The sequence below is a fragment of the Sitophilus oryzae genome, unplaced genomic scaffold (assembly GCF_002938485.1).
Source record: "Sitophilus oryzae breed Bouriz unplaced genomic scaffold, Soryzae_2.0 scaffold_1000_pilon_pilon, whole genome shotgun sequence".
Lineage (NCBI taxonomy): Eukaryota > Metazoa > Arthropoda > Insecta > Coleoptera > Curculionidae > Sitophilus > Sitophilus oryzae.
This window is the reverse complement of record NW_022145617.1, coordinates 3,005,121-3,025,594: the sequence shown is the minus strand read 5'-3', so window position 1 is coordinate 3,025,594 and position 20,474 is coordinate 3,005,121. Positions and strand designations below refer to the sequence as shown.

General features: G+C 31.4%; 1 pseudogene; it reads left to right on the top strand.

Annotated features, from left to right (window-relative positions):
• The first annotated feature begins 852 nt into the window (after nt 1-852).
• On the top strand, nt 853-18,632 carry LOC115881015 (annotated as a pseudogene).
• Nucleotides 18,633-20,474: the final 1,842 nt, after the last annotated feature.

The window sequence follows — 20,474 nt, the reverse complement described above, 5'->3', positions numbered from 1 at the left end:
CAATCTTTTCCTGAATTCAATAAAATGTTTAATTTTGGTTGTGTTTTCATTCCTATTGTATTTTTAATTATCACTAAACTGAATGGCATTTATATCCAAATATATAAAAAAATAGAGGATCTCTTGGTATTAAGCCCTGTATACTGTATATATTGTATATAGAAAAAGCGGCAAATACAAAGTGTAATAAACTATATATTTTTGAAATTATCTAAATTTTTTCTACCGGATGATGCTAAAATATGTGCGGGTTTCCCTTTAAGAAAATTCAAGATGGTGTCATATCTGTCAAAATTTACGTTTTAGCAGTTTTAGCAAGTTTTCATATAGAAAATCTGCATCGTCCTTCGCGGAAAATCACATTAATTTATCTTTAAGCAGGGAACAGGAAAATTGATTATAAATTGAGTGAGACATTTGCATATTTATATTTTAAAACAAAATTAATCACTTAGTTTTATTACAGGAATAATACTTTTGCGATTTTTTTAATTTTAATTATATATATTAAAAACTAATTAATTTTTCAGTCTGAATAAACAAATATTCTGGTCTGTACATGTAAACGTAGTCCAATAAAAATAGAAAAGGATGGCCTTCTTTGTATGTCTGCCGGTGACACAGATGAAAGATGTCTCTATCTTTTTCTTTATACTTATGCTTATGAATTGTTTATTGATCTACTAAGTTGTCAATTAGCAGAACAAGATATTGTTTTTCACATTTTGTCGGGTTTGAATTTCACAAAGTTTTAAACGTTTTACGAAGGTGTGGACGATATTCAATTATTTTAACAAAGAAATAGAATAGGTACGGTTAGCCTTTCAAAACAGAAGTTCATAAAAAGTGATTGTTCTATTGTTGAGTTTATAGGTTAATGTCGAACAACGCCCTACAAGAACGGTATAGTGCTTAATTTCGGTGTTTTTTTATGTTACAGACGTCGTCGACGACCAAAACCACAACTATGACAACCCCAGCCAAACTATATGGCAAAGACCTAAGTGTATATGATGATGTAGATGAGAGACCCCTCTTAGATAAGTTAACCTCGAGGAAATAAATATATTAGCCAAAGAAGTGGACCCCGATGTAAGTCTACTAGAATTACGGTTGTTTTTTTTGAATATGAATTATTGAAATATTTTAGGATTCATTTCTACCCCCTTCGCAAAGAACAAGTTACGATTGTGATAAGGAACCCACTGGACCATTAAATAGGAAACAATTAATTGAACATATTAATAGGCAAGCGATAGAAACGCCAGATAGACCAGAATTAAAACCATACGAAGCAGGTGTTGTTCGAGGCAAAAAAGTAATATATTTTAGGAAATTTAAAAGTAAATGGATTTTTATAGTAGTACAATTTTTTAGTGGATTCCACCTCCTCCGCCAAAGAAAGAAATAGAAGCAGACGAAAAGATAGCAGTGGATTTAGGTGACGAGTATGAACATGCATTATCTGGTGCAACTCAGGAAGAAATAATTGATTTGGCAGGTCAGTTCTACTTTTCTTTTTAGATGGTTTTATATGCATCTGTCATTTATAATCATATGTAGTCAAAGTATTAGCTGTAGTGTTTAAAACAAACTAATAAAACTGCATAGAAAATGACAAGACGATGCATTACAGATGCATGTAAACCTAACCAAATTACTACATTTGCAGTCAGATATTTTCACTTTTTACCATAGTATTGCAGTTGAAATTTAAAAAATTACATTGACAGTGAAAAAAATACAACTATTTTTGGTTTTATAGGTATTATAGTAATGTCAATTTTAATATAAATAGTCTATTTGGTCATCATATTTACATGATAATAATTCAGCAATACATCGGCATCACGCGCCGGTAAATAATATAAAAATTATATTAAATAGGTAAGCAATTTTTTTGTCATAAGTAACATTCTCATATTTTTTTTATCTTATTTTATCTAAAAAATATGTAAGTATACTTAGATATCTATTTTTATCTAATGCTTTCTCTTGCTAGCTACATAATTAAATCCAGTCATATTTTTATTTCAAGTGGAACATTTGTTGAAACTAATTTCAATTACTATTCATAGTAACAACAGTAACTGACACACTTGTTTATTTAGCTATTTAGATAGTTGTGTTTATTTTATTTGTTAGAAGTAGATGTATTTCTACAATTTACATAAAAAATATGAACAGTTCTATTATGGATAATATAAAAATAAGGATGAAGTAATTAAGTTTGTGTGATTCATCTGTTCAATGTTTTTAATTAAAATTAAATATTGCTAGTAGTCGTTAGGCAACCAAATATACGTAAGCCTACTATGCCGATATATTTTGATTAACCGGAATCCGAACGAAAAAAGTAGGTAATTTTTTGCAGTCTTTTAGTTGTAAGAGAAATTAAATTCTTTACAACTTTTGAATAAGTAATTTTGTAAAAAATATTATTTACATATTCCTGTTAATTAACATAAAGTCTCAAATATTATGATAATAACTAATGAATGTGGCTTTCCCAATTTCTCGATCATTTGTAATAAAAATAAGGGGCTTATTTAAATGGCAAATTTTTAGAGGACTTAATTCTTGACACCTTTTGTGTAAGGAATTTTTTTGTACGATAGCTTACGATCTGGAAAGCGCTAAACTTTGTAGTGCGGCAGAAACGAGTTTTATAGCTGCGGTCTGTGGTATACCGGGTGCGTCTCAAAAGTGGCTCACTATATTAGTATATATAACTTTTTTATTTTTTCAGATAAAAAAACGCCATTTTTTATATCATAGGATTAATTGACGTATTCAATTCTTTTGGTCACTTCCTGTTTTACCGGAAATGACTTTTGATTTTTAAATGGAACTCTCAGTATTTTTTTACTTTATTCCATAGAAAATAACACTCTGAATAGAATGACATATCATATGTCAACTTTTCACATTTTCATATATGGTTTATTTGAAATTATAACTAGCGGTTCGTAACGAAAATTTGACTCGAAATACCAAGTGTGTGGTATCAAATTATTTGTAAAAAAATGCTTTTTCCAAATATGCTAACGAGCCACCCTCGTTCCATTTGAAAAAATTGAGATATGAGTAAAAATACGATTTGAGCATTTTCTAACTTGTCAGGATAAGACATTAAAACATTAGACGATCAAATCTATTTTTCCAAGGCTCCTTGATTAAGAATTAGTGTTTTTAACATAGTCATGGCATTCTAGATTGAAATTTAAAATACTATTTTTTAATCCAAAATGTCTAAAGTTGACATATTGTTCTATTCAGAATGTCATTTACTATCGAATAAAGTAAAAAAATACCGAGGGGGCAATTTAAAAATCAAAAGTTGTAGTCATTTACGGTGAAACAGGAAGTGACCAAAAACAATTGAATACGTCTATCAATCCTAATTTATGTCATATAATTAGTATATCAAATATCGTTTTTTATCTGAAAAAAAAATAAAAAAAGTTATGGGGGTGAGCCACTTTTGAAACGCACCCGGTATAAATGAGGTTTAAATCTCTTCCGCTGCACTACAATGTGTAGCGCGTTCCCAGTCGGGAGCTGTACGAAAATATTCATTAAACAAAAATTGAGGAGAATTAAGTTTTTTTATTATTTTGCCATTTAAGTATGCCGTTTATTTTTATTAAAAATATTCATATACAGGGTGAGTTTTCTGCGATGTTCTCTATGGGTATCTCGGAAACTACTGGAGATAGAGAGTCGGTTAAATAGGGAAACAATTGCATTTTTATGTATGTTTTAGGTCATAAATATGCGCCTTTCAATTTTTTGAAAAATTTATGGCTTACTAGATATTTCGATAAAACCAAATTTCGGGCATTTTAAAAAAGGTCCGTTATAATCTATTCTAGACAAAAAGTTTTCAGATAAAAGTTGTAGATAATCACATCCTTACTGAGATTGTGTTCTCCGTTTTTTTTTCTAAAGCCTGTCATTTTTGACATATGACAGAAATATATGTTTTCTAAATGTAAACCATAGTTGGCCATGACTTCATAAAAGCGCCATTTTTAAAGTTTTTTTTTTTTTTTTTTTTTTTTTTTTTTTTGCAAAATTACTGAGTTATAGCTAATTCTTATCTTTCTTGAATTTCACTTTAGTATGGTATTCTTATTCTTTATGATTTATAACTTATTGATATTTACTCTATAGGCTTTTTTTATTTATAACTTATTGGTGTATTTATGGTATTCTTTATTATTATCTTATGATATTAACTAAAAAGACGACTACTACTTTATTAAACGATTCTTTACAATTAGCATTACAATCAACTAAACTTAAAAAACTAATATCATTACACACACTTTAAGTTATTTTAGAAAATGCCCAAAAAATCATCCAGTGTTTTGAGTCCATAAATGCATCGTTTTAAAACTGAATTACAGTTTACAGCTTTTCACACAGAACTGTTAAAACAGAAAATTTAAAATGGATAGGTCAAGTGGATCGAGGTGGCCTCAATTGGTCCACCTCTTCCCATTCTGAGTTTTATATAATTATGATATAAATCATTTTTAACATCTTTCATTATGAGGGGGGTGTCATAATGAAGTCATATTGGAACCACTTTATTGATGTGCGAGTCTCTAAATTTTACTTTTCTAGCATGTCAATACTGTTCTTGAAAATTCATATTTACAATTTTTTTTATTTATAAAGTTTGGATGTGACAGTTTGACATCTTTGAGAGCAACGACGATTAAATTTGTTTCCATGGCTAAGTGAAATGTTTAAAAATGATGGCTATAACCAAGAAATTATAATATTCTTTGCTATAACTCTAATCTTTCGAAAAGAACATATAGCTTATATCGCTGAAAAGTTTAAAATGGCGCTTTTTATGGCGCTTTATTTTATTTATATACTATGGTTTTTATTTATTATTAAAAAATATAAACACATTCTTTAAGGGGATGTGATTATCGAATGTGATACCACAAGATGTTTCGGGATTACCGAACAATACTTTACGCGACACGAAATGCGTTATCCGCCGGTTCGCATTGAGTGTCAGGCGAAAGTATTAGGTAATCCCTAAACATCGAGTTGTATTCAAAAGATTATATAACAAACGAAATAAAGCATATATTCTTTTTTGCCATTTTGTAATATGAATTGACGGGATATTTTGTAGAACTGACAGAAATGACTTCTGAATTAATATTTCAAAATGACAATTACAATATGGCTACCAAGCGATAATCACTTAAATTATTATCACTTATTAATCGTCCTTCTATAGGAAAAATATACATAGAGCAGTATTATCTATAGAATTAAGGGCCATTTATAAAGGCGTATACATATGTTTATGACTCCACAAAACTGTAATTCTTTTCCCATTTGACCGTCTCTCTAGCCCCAGTAGTTTCCGAGATACCCCCCTCTACAGATATAGTAGCATTTTACAAAAAAAATAGGTTTCTTTTTAATATCCACTTATAAATATTAAATTTACTATGTAAATGATTAATTTTTCAATATGATACACATATATACATAGCCTAAAAACTCATTAATATCAAAGTCAAGACATATCAACCAACATATCATAAGGGACATATGATATGTCAGTCACTATTCACAGTGTCATTTTCTATCGAATAAAGTAAAAACATTTTTTTTTTTTTTTTTTTAAAAATTAAAAGTTCTAGTTATTTCCGGCGAAACCGAAGTGACCGAAAACAATTGAATATTAGAAAAAAAAAATTATAGGGTGAGCCACTTCTCGAGACGCACCCGGTATAGGCCATTAGGTAATTGCGTGTTTTAGTTTTAAGTTATACTTTTATTATTAATATTAAGATACATTTCGAAAAATAAATTTAAAGACGGTAATTTATTTATAATTAGATGCACTTATATCAGTTTTCATGTTGAATTCGTGTAACTCGTTGAATAAGCTTTTCTAAAGCCGAGAGCTTTGCTAGACGTTTGTTATGTTTCCGCCCCGTATTTTCCGATTTTTTCTTCTGCAGTTCGGTGCGAATGACCAATTCCCTTTGCACTGTTTGTAATAGATCTTCCAGACGTAGCAAATGTTCTAACTCGATCCTTTTGAACTCTCTCAACTGTTGCATTTTCTCTTTAAGAAGCATCAAATTGCGAAGATAAACCGTAGCAATAAGAGGAAAGTATTTTAAAAGTTTAAATCGCTGCATTGCGCTATTGCGCTATTCATTTGATAAATCAGGATGGTTGCTTTCGAGAGAACATGTTAGAAATTCGATAGATAAGCCAGTATTGCGATTTATTTTTATTTATTATTTAAAACCTCTAGTTATAGAGTACCTGGATTAGAATAAATATTTGGAACTATAAGCATACACTATAAAATTAACATTATGCATAGTAGCATATAACATATGATCGAAAAGAAACGGCACAAGACTGCTGGGAAGACAATCAATGATAATTTTGGCTAGGTCAAGCCCTAGAGGTCATTTACATTGCCCGTTCTCTGTTATTTTTAATTACTTTTTAAGATTGTAATTTATTTTTATATTGAGTAAAAACGATTTTACATATATAGGGTTGTTCAACACATACGACACGGAGTATTGTAGCTAAACGATTAAATTTTTGCAAATTGTAAGTTTTAGGTTTTTTGAAGGACTATTAGAGCTACAATTTAAAAATATTATCAGATACAGAGGTCCTAAATAAATAAAAAATATCAAAGTTGTATTTTTTTAAACGGAACACCGTGTATATTATTTATGAAGTTTCTACGATTAAAATAAAGCAAATTTGATTCAGGTTTACTGCATTTTAATCTTACTGTTACATATTTACTTTAAAGTTGTATAAAAAATATCAAAAAAAATAATAATTTTAATGGTTCATTTCTCTAGGCGCATTTGAGTTTTTAAAACCCAATATGGTACTGAAGTTTATTTATTGATCAGTTATTGTGTTGCAATAATAAAAATAATACTACCTTATACAGAGAGTCTAAAAATTTATTTTAAATAAGTATTAGCTATAAACGGCAATAACTTGTTTAATTTAAATGGAACACCCTGTATATTTTATGAGAATCAGAAGCACAATTTAATTGTCTATCAAATTGTATTATACCATTTTTTTACCTATCTCTTCAAGTTTTCATAGAAAATGCATTTTCTTATAATTTAGACATGATTTATCAGTATACCCATGGAATATTGACATTTTAGATTATTTTTAAAGATATAACAAAATTTTAACAATAATAATAATAGCTCCCGTATACTTATAGCGTTTTAACGCCTTGGGAGTAACAAGGTACAGCTTACCATGCTGGAGCCGTTCGGTATACAAGGAAGGTAATGTGGCTAGCACTACGTTTCAACCGCCTATTACCTCAGGATTGTGAATCCCAAGTACTCATTTAAGACTGAGTCGACCTAGGTACCCAAACTATTTTTATTTTGATAAAAATAGTCGGCTGATGAAATGCCGGGTGTAGGATTCGAACCCACAACCTTGAGATTGGTAGACGAGAGCCTGTACCTCTTCGCCACCGGGCACTAACAAAATTTTCAAAATTTTAATATATTTTTTTTTAAATATTTTAAATATTTGTTAAAGAGGACCAATTAACATGATTCCAGTATTCAAACTACATTAATTGACTGTTTGCGTTGATTAATAATAATTGCTCCAAATAAACTGAATTTTTTATGTGTATTAGACAGTGTAGTAGTAATACCTTAAAAATTTTATTTCATTTTTTTAACGAATGCTTATTAGCCGTATGGTAGGCTATTAAGATCGGAAAAAAAAGGTTTTTTAATTTCACTCAAAATGAGTTATTTGGGTCACGAATGACCTAAATACAAAATATTTTCATGGTGTCTGTCTGTAACACGATAACTCAAAAACCGCTAAACCGATTTTAACCAAATTTGGCACAAAAATACTGTGGCACCCGAGAATCTGGCTAGTAGTTTTTGGTGGCGGTGGGGGGTTGTTAAGGGGGTATGGGAGGGGGTTAAAAATTTAAAAAAATTGTAACTCCAAAATTACAGTAGCTAGCGAAACGCGGTTTTCAATTTAAGATTAGGAATAATATTTGCAACAAAATTTGTAATAACATCAAAATCAGTCAAAGTCGCAGTTTTTGAGATAAAATAAAAATTGGAAAAATTCCTTTACTTTGAAACTAAAAGAACTGCCTACCAACTTTTTATTAACCTACTTTAGTATCGGCGGCTATACGCACGCGCCTCCAGGCGCCAATTTTTTTTTATAACAGAGACATTTATATTCATAATTTATTATTATATTGATTTTTGATTCAAATCCACATTTATTTAGAATAATTTATTAACTAACACAATTAAGTATGCAATTAATTAATAATTTAGCTATAATTAGATGCACTTATATCAGTTTTCATGTTGAATTCGTGTAACTCGTTGAATAAGCTTTTCTAAAGCCGAGAGCTTTGCTAGACGTTTGTTATGTTTCCGTTCCCGTATTTATCCGGATTTTTCTTCTTGCAGTTCGGTGCGAATGACCAATTCCCTTTGCACTGTTTGTAATAGATCTTCCAGACGTAGCAAATGTTCTAACTCGATCCTTTTGAACTCTCTCAACTGTTGCATTTTCTCTTTAAGAAACATCAAATTGCGAAGATAAACCGTAGCAATAAGAGGAAAGTATTTTAAAAGTTTAAATCGCTGCATTGCGCTATTGCGCTATTCATTTGATAAATCAGGATGGTTGCTTTCGAGAGAACATGTTAGAAATTCGATAGATAAGCCAGTATCGCGATTTATTTTGCTTATTATTTTAAAACTCTAGTTATACAGAGTACCTGGATTAGAATAAATATTTGGAACTATAAGCATACACTATAAAATTAACATTATGCATAGTAGCATATAACATATGACCGAAAAGAAACGGCGTCAAAGACTGCTGGGGGAAGACAATCAATGATAATTTTGGCTAGGTCAAGCCCTAGAGGTCATTTACATTGCCCGTTCTCTTCGTTATTTTTTAATTACTTTTTTAAGATTGTAATTAAGTCATTAGTTGTTAAGTTTTATGTTAATTTTTAGTAAATGACGTCTAGAGATTGACCTCGCCAAAAAAATAGAAGTTCAAGTTGAGTCACAAGTTATAGTAGACAATCGATTGGTTAAACAAGTTGGGTAATATTTGTCTCCGCATCGTCAATTCAGTGTAAATTTACATGGCAATAAATACTTTGATTTCAAATATTTCTTAGAAATTAGTGTACAGGGTGGTCGAAATTAGTCTGTTTTAACAGAGAAAACCTATTTCCCGACTAGAAAGAGCAAAACCGACATAGATGTATGAGCTCTCAAGCTGTTCTTTTAGCCAGAAATAAAAAAAATATTTTTTTTTAAATGGAAATCATAGTTGGTTATGAACTTAAAAAACGCTGGCCTTTAACCCTTTCCAACGACATAAAGTTATGGGTACCTGTTTCTAAAAATGAGAAATATTAGATGTTTTAACTTTATATCGAAACAGGCTTTGATTTTGTGTTGATCTATTTACCTAATTATTTTTTATCACAGTTAATTCTTAGTCATTAAGACATTTGAAAAGGTAAATTAACAATTTATATTAGTATTACCAATCACAATTAAAACGCCAGGTTTACAGCTGAACTATAAAATGGAGAATTTAGAGAGAATTGGAGTGGAACAAGAAGCCCCATATCTTGGCTTGCTAGGTACTGTGATTTAAGTCCTTTGGACTTTTTATGGGGGAAATTAAAAGACTAATACCTACATAAGAAGGCGAAATAAAAAATTTGTGGGCAATTTTCAAAATTGTCGAACATTCAAAAAGACCGCGTATCTCAGTTGGAAGTGAAAATATCGACAGGCTGTTTATGCCATTAAGGCCCCCCTCCTAAAATCTATAAGTTAGGTTAAATATTAGGCTTTTAGGTTAAAAATCGCGCTCTAAAAAGTATATTCCACATTACTTTTTATTTGCACCCCCCCTAAAATAAATTCCTGTATCCGTCCATGATCGTAACTTTTTAACGCAAATGTCTTGAAAACCGTTCACCGTTTCGAACTAAATGAAGAGCAGCTTTTTATGCCATTTGTTGAAATTACTGTATCTATAAGAATAAAGGAAGTACCACCAGTAGTACTTTCTACCCTAATAAAAAGTACTCTATACAATCGCCATTCGCTTTGGTATTAAAATGTATGTAATAATACCAAATTTCAGGAAAAACAGTTTACCAATGTTCATAAAAATAATACAAAATATATTATTTTTAATTAACCTTTCGCGGGCTGTAACTCCTTCGGGAAGCATTTTAGGGCATATGTTTATAGGAACTTTTTGTTTTATTTTTATCTGTAGAATCACCAATCGAAGTTAGATACACTATTTTTTGACACCCTGTATATAAATACAAAATTTTAGTTTTATCCTTCGATCAATATATCTTTTCAATTGCAGCTATTTTGGGCTTCCATTCAATGATGAACCAAGAACAGTATCACGCCTCGTTACTCAACAAAGGCCAACCAGTCGGTTTAGGATGGGATGGCATCACGAAGGCGTCGAAACCTAAGATATTTCCCATGGACCCGCCTAACAATACTGACGTTGAAGATTCAATTAGGCGAGTACAGAACGACGATCCAAAATACATTGATCTCAATTGGAATAATATTAAAGTAAGTTTGACTGAGAAGAATAATAGGGTGTTTTGGAAGGTATAATTATCCGCGAGTGTATATACAGGTAGAGAAATAATTATAAGATACATCAAATTGTTTTACTAATACATCAAACTAGAATGGTTACCTGTTAACTTAACTTGAAAAATGAGCGTTTATTAGCCAAAAGGTGATGTGCAAAATCTGCCCATAAACAGCACAGTCAGCCGTCGAACAATCATAGCATTTACACGAATTTCGACTTTCAACGTCAAGAGACTATACATAAATAACACCTAGATCAATAATTGTCGAGCACCGTACCATCCTTTTCTCGAAGGTATTAGCAGCACTTTTGACTACCTTGTAACTTTGTTGTGAATAAAGCAAGGATATTAATTTTTACTAAACATGACGATGCTATAGCTGGCTAGATTGCCAAAATATCTAGTAATTATACTTCATAGTTTATGAATTATCGCTTGTCAAATTTCTTTCAAAAAGAGTCTAAGGTACTTCTAGAAGTGTCACAAACTTCAAATTTTGAATTTTAGGCAGCATTAACCTGATGCTGGGCCCGAATTCTGGAACTTCGACATAAAAACGTTACAAAAGCGATTCAAGCGGTAAGCGAAAGTATTCGATTAGCGGAACGCCAAGCAGTCGATTTTGGTATTCTCGTGCGAATCGTTTTCTGGATACGCGTTAAGCACATTCCAGCATAAGCAGCATCGCAATTTCTCAGGCTACTAATCATTTACCAATAGTCAATTTATTTGAACTATATTATTGAATTATTATTATTGAACCTATTTTTCTATGGATATGTCATTATTCTTATTATACGAGGGAAATGTTAAAGACACTTCTCAGCATGTTTTAAACAGTATTTATAGCTGCCAAGTCGTTCATTATCAATTACTTATTAAGGAATTTATAGAAGAAGAAATTGAGAGCAAGACTAAAACTAAAGAGAACGCACAATTTTTTATATTTTTACTGACTTCGACAAGCAAAACAATCCTTTAAGGTAGCCATTTTTAAATCGCTTACTGCAATGGGTAAAGGCACTAAGCGGATCAAATGAGAATACCCAAATCGGTAGATAAGTGCGCGCTAACGAAAATTAACGTCATATGCGCTAAGCGTCTAAAAGCGCTTAGTGTTTTCTAAGTTACAGAATTTGGGCACTTGAAGGAAAAAATGAAAAATCTTGAAATATAGTTATGGATTAAAAGTTAGCTGTCTAGATGCTGACTGACTTTTTGGCGATGGTAATAGGAGAACCAATGAGGGATTGTTTTAAAAATTTGTATTTTTACATAAAGGCACCTGCTTAGTCTATCTAAAGTATTATCAGTAAACACTTACTTTTATACTATAAAAGTTGGTTAATTAACTTTAATCTTTATTTTTTTAAACCAGTACCTTTTGACCTTATCTCTCTATATTACTAAAAGCTGTTATTAGTTACCTATCGTGTGATGTCTTTATTTTGCAACTTCTTCAGTTTTTAGTATCATATATGTACGATATGGTATACAAACTTTATTGATGGCTAATCCCACTCTCTGGGTCTACACTTGCTTTTCTCTCGATTTTTCCTCCACTTAACTTTTAAAAACACCCAACACACGTAATAACGCAAACCAAAATGAAAAAGCAATATCTCAAATATTTATCATTTTCCAGAACGCTGGTTATTTGACATAATATGACACAAACAATATCCTTTAGTTTGACAAGAGTTCAAAAAGCGTTGACGAAGTTTCAAAAATCTTAAGTCGAGTTCATACGCATCTGCATCAGTGCGTCGTTTATCGTCCCGTCACTCCAATCATATCGAGATATGATCTGTCATAAAACAACAAGAGACGACGTAGAACGGATTTATATACTAAGTGCTGGCAAAGGTTAGTCTTGGGTCGAGATTTCCGTATGTAAGAAGAGTACAATGCGTTTATAATGTACTGAACAAAGAGAGAACAGTAAACACGTTGCCAAACGTACGAAATAAACCGAGAAACTGTGCACATCGCTAAGAGATAGCCTAAGAGCTGACGACATATTTAGAGAACATATTTTAGGCAAGCTAGAATAACTAAAAATGTATAGTTTATTAACTGGTGAACCCAGAATCCTAAGTCTCGCTGGGGAGTTGGGGGTATTTCGCTACTGCGCAACCCATAACATTTGCAAAAAAATAAATCCAAAAAACATTCTTTAGGCAACTTGAAATTTGTTTATTCTTAAATTTTAGCATCTATTTAACCTAGAAATAAGTGTGCCAGACTTTTTTTTCGGGTTTAAAGTGTAACCCGACCATTCCAAATATGTTTAATTATTATACCGTATGATCGAAAAAAAACGGCGTCCAGTTGGCTGGGAAATGACGATCGATGATATTTCCCATATAAATTTACATATAAAATGACAACGATCTTCATTTCATAGCCATCGCTGACGCCGTTTTTATTCGATCATACGGTACCTGGAAAACATACTTTAGGCATTCTAAAATTTTTACAGCGTGTTTATTAGATGATATTAAAAAATATGTGTTAATTGCCAGACGAATTCAATGGGATTTAATACTTGCCAGACGCGAATAAAGATTTTAAATGAGCGCGATAAGAAAGTCTTATGAGTATCTATAAGCGCGAGAAAGATAGTTTATTGAGACCCGGTCGGCAGCCGATGCGGCTGACGTAAAAACTAAAAAAAACTAACTAATATTGAATAAATAAAAAGAAACATTTTTTAATAAAAATGTATGATTGAAATCCTTTCAATAAGAATACTTATTATACTTACTTTACTAATATGTCACAAAAGTATAATTATTATTATACTTTTGTGACATATTATATTATTATTAATTTTTGCGACCTGATTGACAATATAAAAAAGTCATTTTAACGCCTAAGAATAAAAGTAAAGCACTTTTACTTACTTTTGAATCTATTTAGTAAGATTAACAATGGTACTTTAATAAAATTCCAGAATACTTATTTTTTTAGCACTGTATATGGTACCCTTTTGTCGGGATTACGTTTTCTGCTAAAACCGCTTCTTTTTTACAAACTACACAACTTAAATGTTTTTTATCCATTGTGATTTAGTAGTTAGTAGCGAAATTAGTAGTTACTAAAATATTTATTTGCAGTAATTATTCTAAACTATTTACACTATGCACGTCAACATTTAATTTATAAATACATATTCGTACAGGGTAACTTAATTCCAACAAAATAATCTCTGAATTAAAAGCCTGCAAATAATTGAAACCGAAAAAAAATTGTTTTTATGAAAATTTGAAGTACTCCAAAATACTGTTACGTCAGCCGCATCGGCTGCCGACGGGTCTCAATAAACTATCTTTCTCGCGCTTATAGATACTCATAAGACTTTTTTGTCGCGCTCATTTAAAATCTTTATTCGCGTCTGGCAAGTATTAAATCCCATTGAATTCGTCTGGCAATTAACACATATTTTTTAATATCATTTAATAATCACGCTGTAAAAATTTTAGTATGCTTAAAGTATGTTTTCCAGGTATAATAATTAAACATATTTGGAATGGTCTGGTTACACTTTAAACCCGAAAAAAAAGTCTGGCATACTTATTTCTAGGTTAAATAGATGCTAAAATTTAAGAATAAACAAATTTCAAGTTACATAAAGAATGTTTTTTGGATTTATTTTTTTGCAAATGTTAAGGGTTCCGCAGTAGCGAAATACCCCCAACCCCCCAGCCAGACTTCTGGGTTCACAAGTTATTAAACTTTTTTTTTTTTTGTTATTCTAACTTGCCTAAAATATGTTCTCTAAATATGTCGCCAGCTCTCCGGCTAAGACGTGGAAGGGGATATAGCAGATTTGTTGCAGTTGACCGGTCAACCCAATCAGTACCTCTGTCATGCCTCTGTCAGTACTTAAAGTTCTAGGGAAAGGTACACATCATGCGTTCAGCTTCACGATTTAATTACGTCTCGTGATACTTTATTTGTTTATTTATTAAAGAGTCGTTGTAATTTTCCTTATAGCTTGATTTTTTTTAAGTGCAAGCTAGAAACACTTGCATTTTTGGTAAAAATAAGTGGAATTGAGTTGGTGTTCGATAGTGGTCGTGCTATTAAAACTCTGAATTCAAAAATCGATATCTCGAAATCTAATAGAAATTAATGATTGTAGTTTTTTCAAAAACTTTCTTAATATTTCTCAATAAAAAATTACACGATTGCTGAAAATTGCTATGCTCAAGTAAATAGATGGGTTGTTTACAATTTTTGAATGAAAAAAAAACAACCTTATCGAATTTTTCTTATGTAAACATATTGTAAAATATCCGATCTTGAAAATAAAAAAAAGTTTCAATATCTAAAATGGTTCTTCAGTTATAGCTTGTTATGCGTTAAAAAGTTGAGTTTTTAAATTATCGCGATTACTGACACGTTTCCTCGTTATAAAAAAATGACACCTTAACGATATCCTTATAATTCCATTTCAGATGCTCAGAAACATGTCTAATTATTTTATCTAGTTATCTTTTCCCAAAAAAGTCTTTTAAAAATAAGCTGTTTGCGATCGTAATTTTACTTTACTTGATAGGGAAAGTCGTACCGGCAACGCCGCAACAGCACACCGTCGCATCTCGCTCACTCCGACTTACGAGAGAAAAATCACTGGGTCGCTTTGATAATATGGAAAATGCCATATGAAATATAAAAGGCTGTACTTAAACTGCCGTTAAACGGTAGCTTACTAAAATGCCGTTAATAGGTATGGCATCGTTGATGTGACGCACTTGACGGGCTTTATGAAATATAGGAATTTTATAAGGACTAACTAACGCTATCCACCCCACCAAGTAACCAACGCAACTAACCTCGACACTGATAAAAAAAAAATATAAAAAGCAAATATAAATTAGTAAAAACCAACCAACCCCACCAAATAACCAACTAACCAATGAATTAACACCCTCCAAATAACCACGCTAACCAACCCGTCAAATAACTAAACTAATCCAAAAAGAGTGAAATCAATGCAATAAAATCACGCTATAAGCAAAAAAAATATAAAAATGTCTTGGTCGGCGTGAGATTTGAACCACGGACCATTCGCTCACTAAGCGATAGCCTCAGCCACGGAGCCACAGGTGCTCTTGCAAAATGCTTATAGATAGGCATTACTTTCCGCCGACATGAATGACGTCACAATATCTATTAACGGCATTTTAGTAGGCTACCGTTTAACGGCTGTTTACTACCGTTTAACGGCTGTAAGTACGTCGAATATAAAACCGCGTATAAAAAATACTCTAAATACAAAAATGTTTATTTTTTAATTCTCCATCTATTGAAAAAATAATATACAGGGTGTTCCATTTATTGCAGGTATCCATTTTTTTATATTTTAGAAAGTTTGGCGTAGAATTTTGAACATCCTGTATGCCTATTTACGATTACCATATTTATAGCAACGTGCAGACCATCTAAAGTAAATACCTAGTATAGTTTTGATTTCAAGGCAGTTCTTGTATTTTTAATAATTTTTTAAGAGTGGCTGTAAAATATATATTTTTAATTTATTTATTAATATCTCTGAAATTATCGAAAAAGAAGCCAAAAATGCGATAATATACAGGGCCTTTCGTTGAAAAAAAAATCATCTCGAGCCACTCACATTTTTTTGAGCTACCCTATAGAAGTTAAAATATTTTCCTGAAATATATCCTAGTACATACTTGCTAGTACAAGATTTGCAAGTTTGATTAAACAAAATTCCCAAGTTTTTTATTCTAGCAGCTACAGATTCCTGACGCGACGTGCTATTGCCGGACCCTGTAGAATTGTAAATATAGAGCTGCATTTTACTTAAATATTGCTGTAATTAGCAATATAGGCGCCTCTAAATAAATAGTTAAATTTAAGAGATGTATGTAGACATCAGTTGTAGCACATTTGACCGTATGCACCGTTTTAAGTTTAGCGGACTTAGCTTTAAGCGCGCCTAGTAAGTTAAGAAGGTTTAAATTTTACAGCGTATGTATCGTCTGAATAAGTTACAAGCACACAGCTTAGCCTGCGTATAGATTTGGCTACATTGTAAATATTTAGAATTTTTAAAATAAAAGTACAGCTGTCAGGCTCCATCATACGTTACGAAAATCTCAATGTTTTTATTAAAAGTGTATTTTCCACGACAGATGTAACTTTGTGAATCACATAAAAATTGTTGTTACATTAATTTTGAAAGTAGCCAACCTGTAAAAAAAAGAGATTAACATTTTTCTTGTGTACAATATTTTTGGTTTAAATATACAGATTTAATTTTTACAAAAGGCAATGTGCAAGAACAATTAACCTAATAGGATTGCTCATTCAGCCAAAAGTGTCCGCCAGGTGCATGCGAAAACTACTCGCTTTGTGACGTCATTGTAGCTCTTGTCATGGTTATTGTTATTAGTCCTTATCCGGCAACCAATAATACACACAAGTGCATTATTGGTTACCGAATGCAAAACGTTAATTATTTAGTTTATTTATTTAAACACCTTATATGTATGCAGTATAGAAAATTAACTGTATAAATCGTATTAAATATTCGAATAATGCATTTTTAAGAACAGCAGGTCCCAGCATAACCTTTTGCAAGCATTATTTTTAGAGTACTTCCATATTTTGCTTTAAAATAATTAATAAACAAAATCGTGGGCACTTAGTATGCACTTTGTCACAATCCACAACACAAGATGAACGTATTTATACACTCTATAGCTCTAAAAACTTTAAAGACACCATTTTCACATTTAAAATTGACAAAATAATTAACTCAAAATTTCTCAGCTGTTATTTTTATAAGTTTACCATAGGCAACTAATAATACACACTATCATGACAAGGCCACGAAGGCTTTGACAAGAACTACAATGACGTCACAACTGTCAGCTGAAGCGCGGGAAGAGGCGAACGTACGTCTTATGAGATGATCAACTATTAGTTTATACGTTTTGGGCAATGTGCACTTTGTATGCAAAAGTCCTTTTAGCTTTTTGTATTGTGACAAAACTTCTGTTTTGTCTAATTAGACATGATAATTTAATTCGCTGAATATTTTGAGAAATAGTATTGAGGCAGGTGAATAATGTGATACTTTTTATACAGGTTGTTTCAAAAAACATGTGCCATTTCTCTCGTGGGGATATTCCTCACTTATAAATTAGATAATACAGGGGGATAAAGTCTTAATTTTTTTTCGGTTTATTATAATTTTCTTCCAAGAGCTTTTAGTGATTCAAATGAAATTTTGAGGGTAAAAGCTAGTATAAGTGCGACATAATATTTTAATACTAAAAAGGCCATATGGGTTAACATAAAAACATGGGTTAACTTAAAAAAATCATGTACGTCACTGACCTTTTTTTTTCTTGTTAGCAAAATGGTGTAGACTGTTTAAGGCCGAATAAAAGATGTAGCTTGATATTTTGTCCATTTACATCTCCTTGATGAGATCTCATATCACCTCACCAGTGAGGGAGGAGGTTCAAAAAAATTTCAAAAACACCTCAAGTAATAGACGCCCCTTTATATACCAAAGTTTAACGCGATGATAATGAGATCACCTTATTAATCTTATTTATTTGTTTTACAGAATATCTCTGACGAGAAGTTCAATACGCTCTTCGAAGGTCTTGAACAAAATACTCACCTAGAAACGTTATCGTTATCAAACACCAGTCTAACTGACCGGGGGGCCGAGCGACTGGCGCAAGCTCTCGAAAAGAATAGCCAGTTGAGGGTTGTGAATGTAGAGAGTAACAATATTACGCCGCTGGGTGTTGTGCGGTTGATCAAGTCCCTGTTGAAACAAAACAGTGTGGAGGAATTCAGGGCGACCAACCAGGTAAGGAAATGCGAGTTTTGTTCTATTTCTAACCTTATTTGTCATATTTAAGAGTTGTATATTTATGTGTATAGTCTGTCCAACGACAAGATCCTTGACAGTGATAGATGTGTCTGTCATTTCAATTTCAAAGTAGTTTATTTTATTTTACAAAGAAATAAGTTGGTACAACTGGAACGCATAGTAGGAAATGTATAATATTTAAAATTTGACTTCAAAAAACATTGTGAAAAAAAACTCTACAAAACTGAAAAAATGTAATCGAGTTATTTCATTAAAAAACGGTGTGTGTTAATACAAAACAAACAAGAACAAAACACCACATACCAAAAAAATATAAAAAAAAACTATTTATTACTTTCAAGCTTCAAGAAACTTCCCCCGCATTTATTATTATATTTATCAATATATCTTATGTACAAATACAAATTTGTAATATTCCACAGGAATAAATAAAACAACATAAATAAAACAAACTATTTTATTAATAATAACACTTACCAAATTTTATACCTTAAAGGTTGATTAAGTAACTTTATTTTTTTTAAACCAGTACCTTTTGACATTATTTCTCTGCAGTACTAAAATCCATTATTTACCTATCGTGTGATGTCGATATTTTACAGCTACTCCAGAAGTATATGTTTAGTACGATCCTTGTAGCGTATACGAGATGCAATTTATCTACGATGAGATGGTATACAAATTTTATTAATGGTATCTTTATGGACTTTCTGCCAAAAGTGGTATTAACTATAAACTGTGCTCTGGCTCACAGTTAATTTCCCCGATTTTCTCCTCCAATTTGACTTCGAAGAATACCTGCACACGTAATAACACGAATCAAAATGCATAATCTTCCAAAACGCAGATATTTGACATAAGTTGATACAAATTATAACCTATAATTTGGCAAGACTTTGACAAGCCTCAAAATTCTAAAGGCGAGTTCATACGCATCGGCGTCCGTTTGTCGTCCATCGTTCCGTCAAACCAATAAAATTGAAATATGATCTGTCATTTTTGAAATAAACCAATAAAACAACAAGAGACGACGCATGACGGATTTATATTTAAACCCATCCATAGTTAACTTTAAAAATATTAGAAACTTTTTTTAGTAAAATAAATAGATTGGTATGGGACGTCATCTGGTTTTCTTCTGTCATCGTCTGTCGAAATCATACCTGAGAAAAAAAAAACAGAGTATATCTATAGAATGTTCACCGTCACGTCATATATTGTCGTACTCTCTCTTTGACTTGACAACCAGATAAAAGAGATTGGTGCTGTCATTGTGGCATTTCCTACATTGCTGCACTTTGTTTTTAGTAATTGTCATTGTCATTTGATTTGGGGTTATATTTATTGGCGGAAATCGAGAAATGTCAAAATTAAAATTTGATTTTCGCTGTAAAACCAAATTCAAATTTTTTTATTGCAAAAATGCCTCAAAGATTTAACTAAAATGAATAATTCTCTCATTGCTAAACTTATAAATTATTTTTCTCCAGAAAGAGACTTTGGCAGAACAATCTTTCTCGTGGACGGTATATGAAGTAAGTACAATGCAAAGGTGTAATATTTCTATGTAAAATACAGATTGATAGCGTTTTTAAATAATATAGCGAATTGCTGATGCTTTAGGAATAGGCATTTCAGCAGTCCAAAGGATTGGAATTAAAAGGATCGTAGCTGATGAAGGGTTCAAGAAAAAATGAATAAATGTCAAAAAAAAGGCTCGCTTAATCATTACTATAGGAACGTAGTTAAAACATTTTCTAAACAATATGACCTGATCTCAGACACAACCTAAAATTGATATTTGACAAATAATGATGACGTAACGGTGAATGATGGCTGAACAGTCTTTATAATAGAGAGCTTTAGATT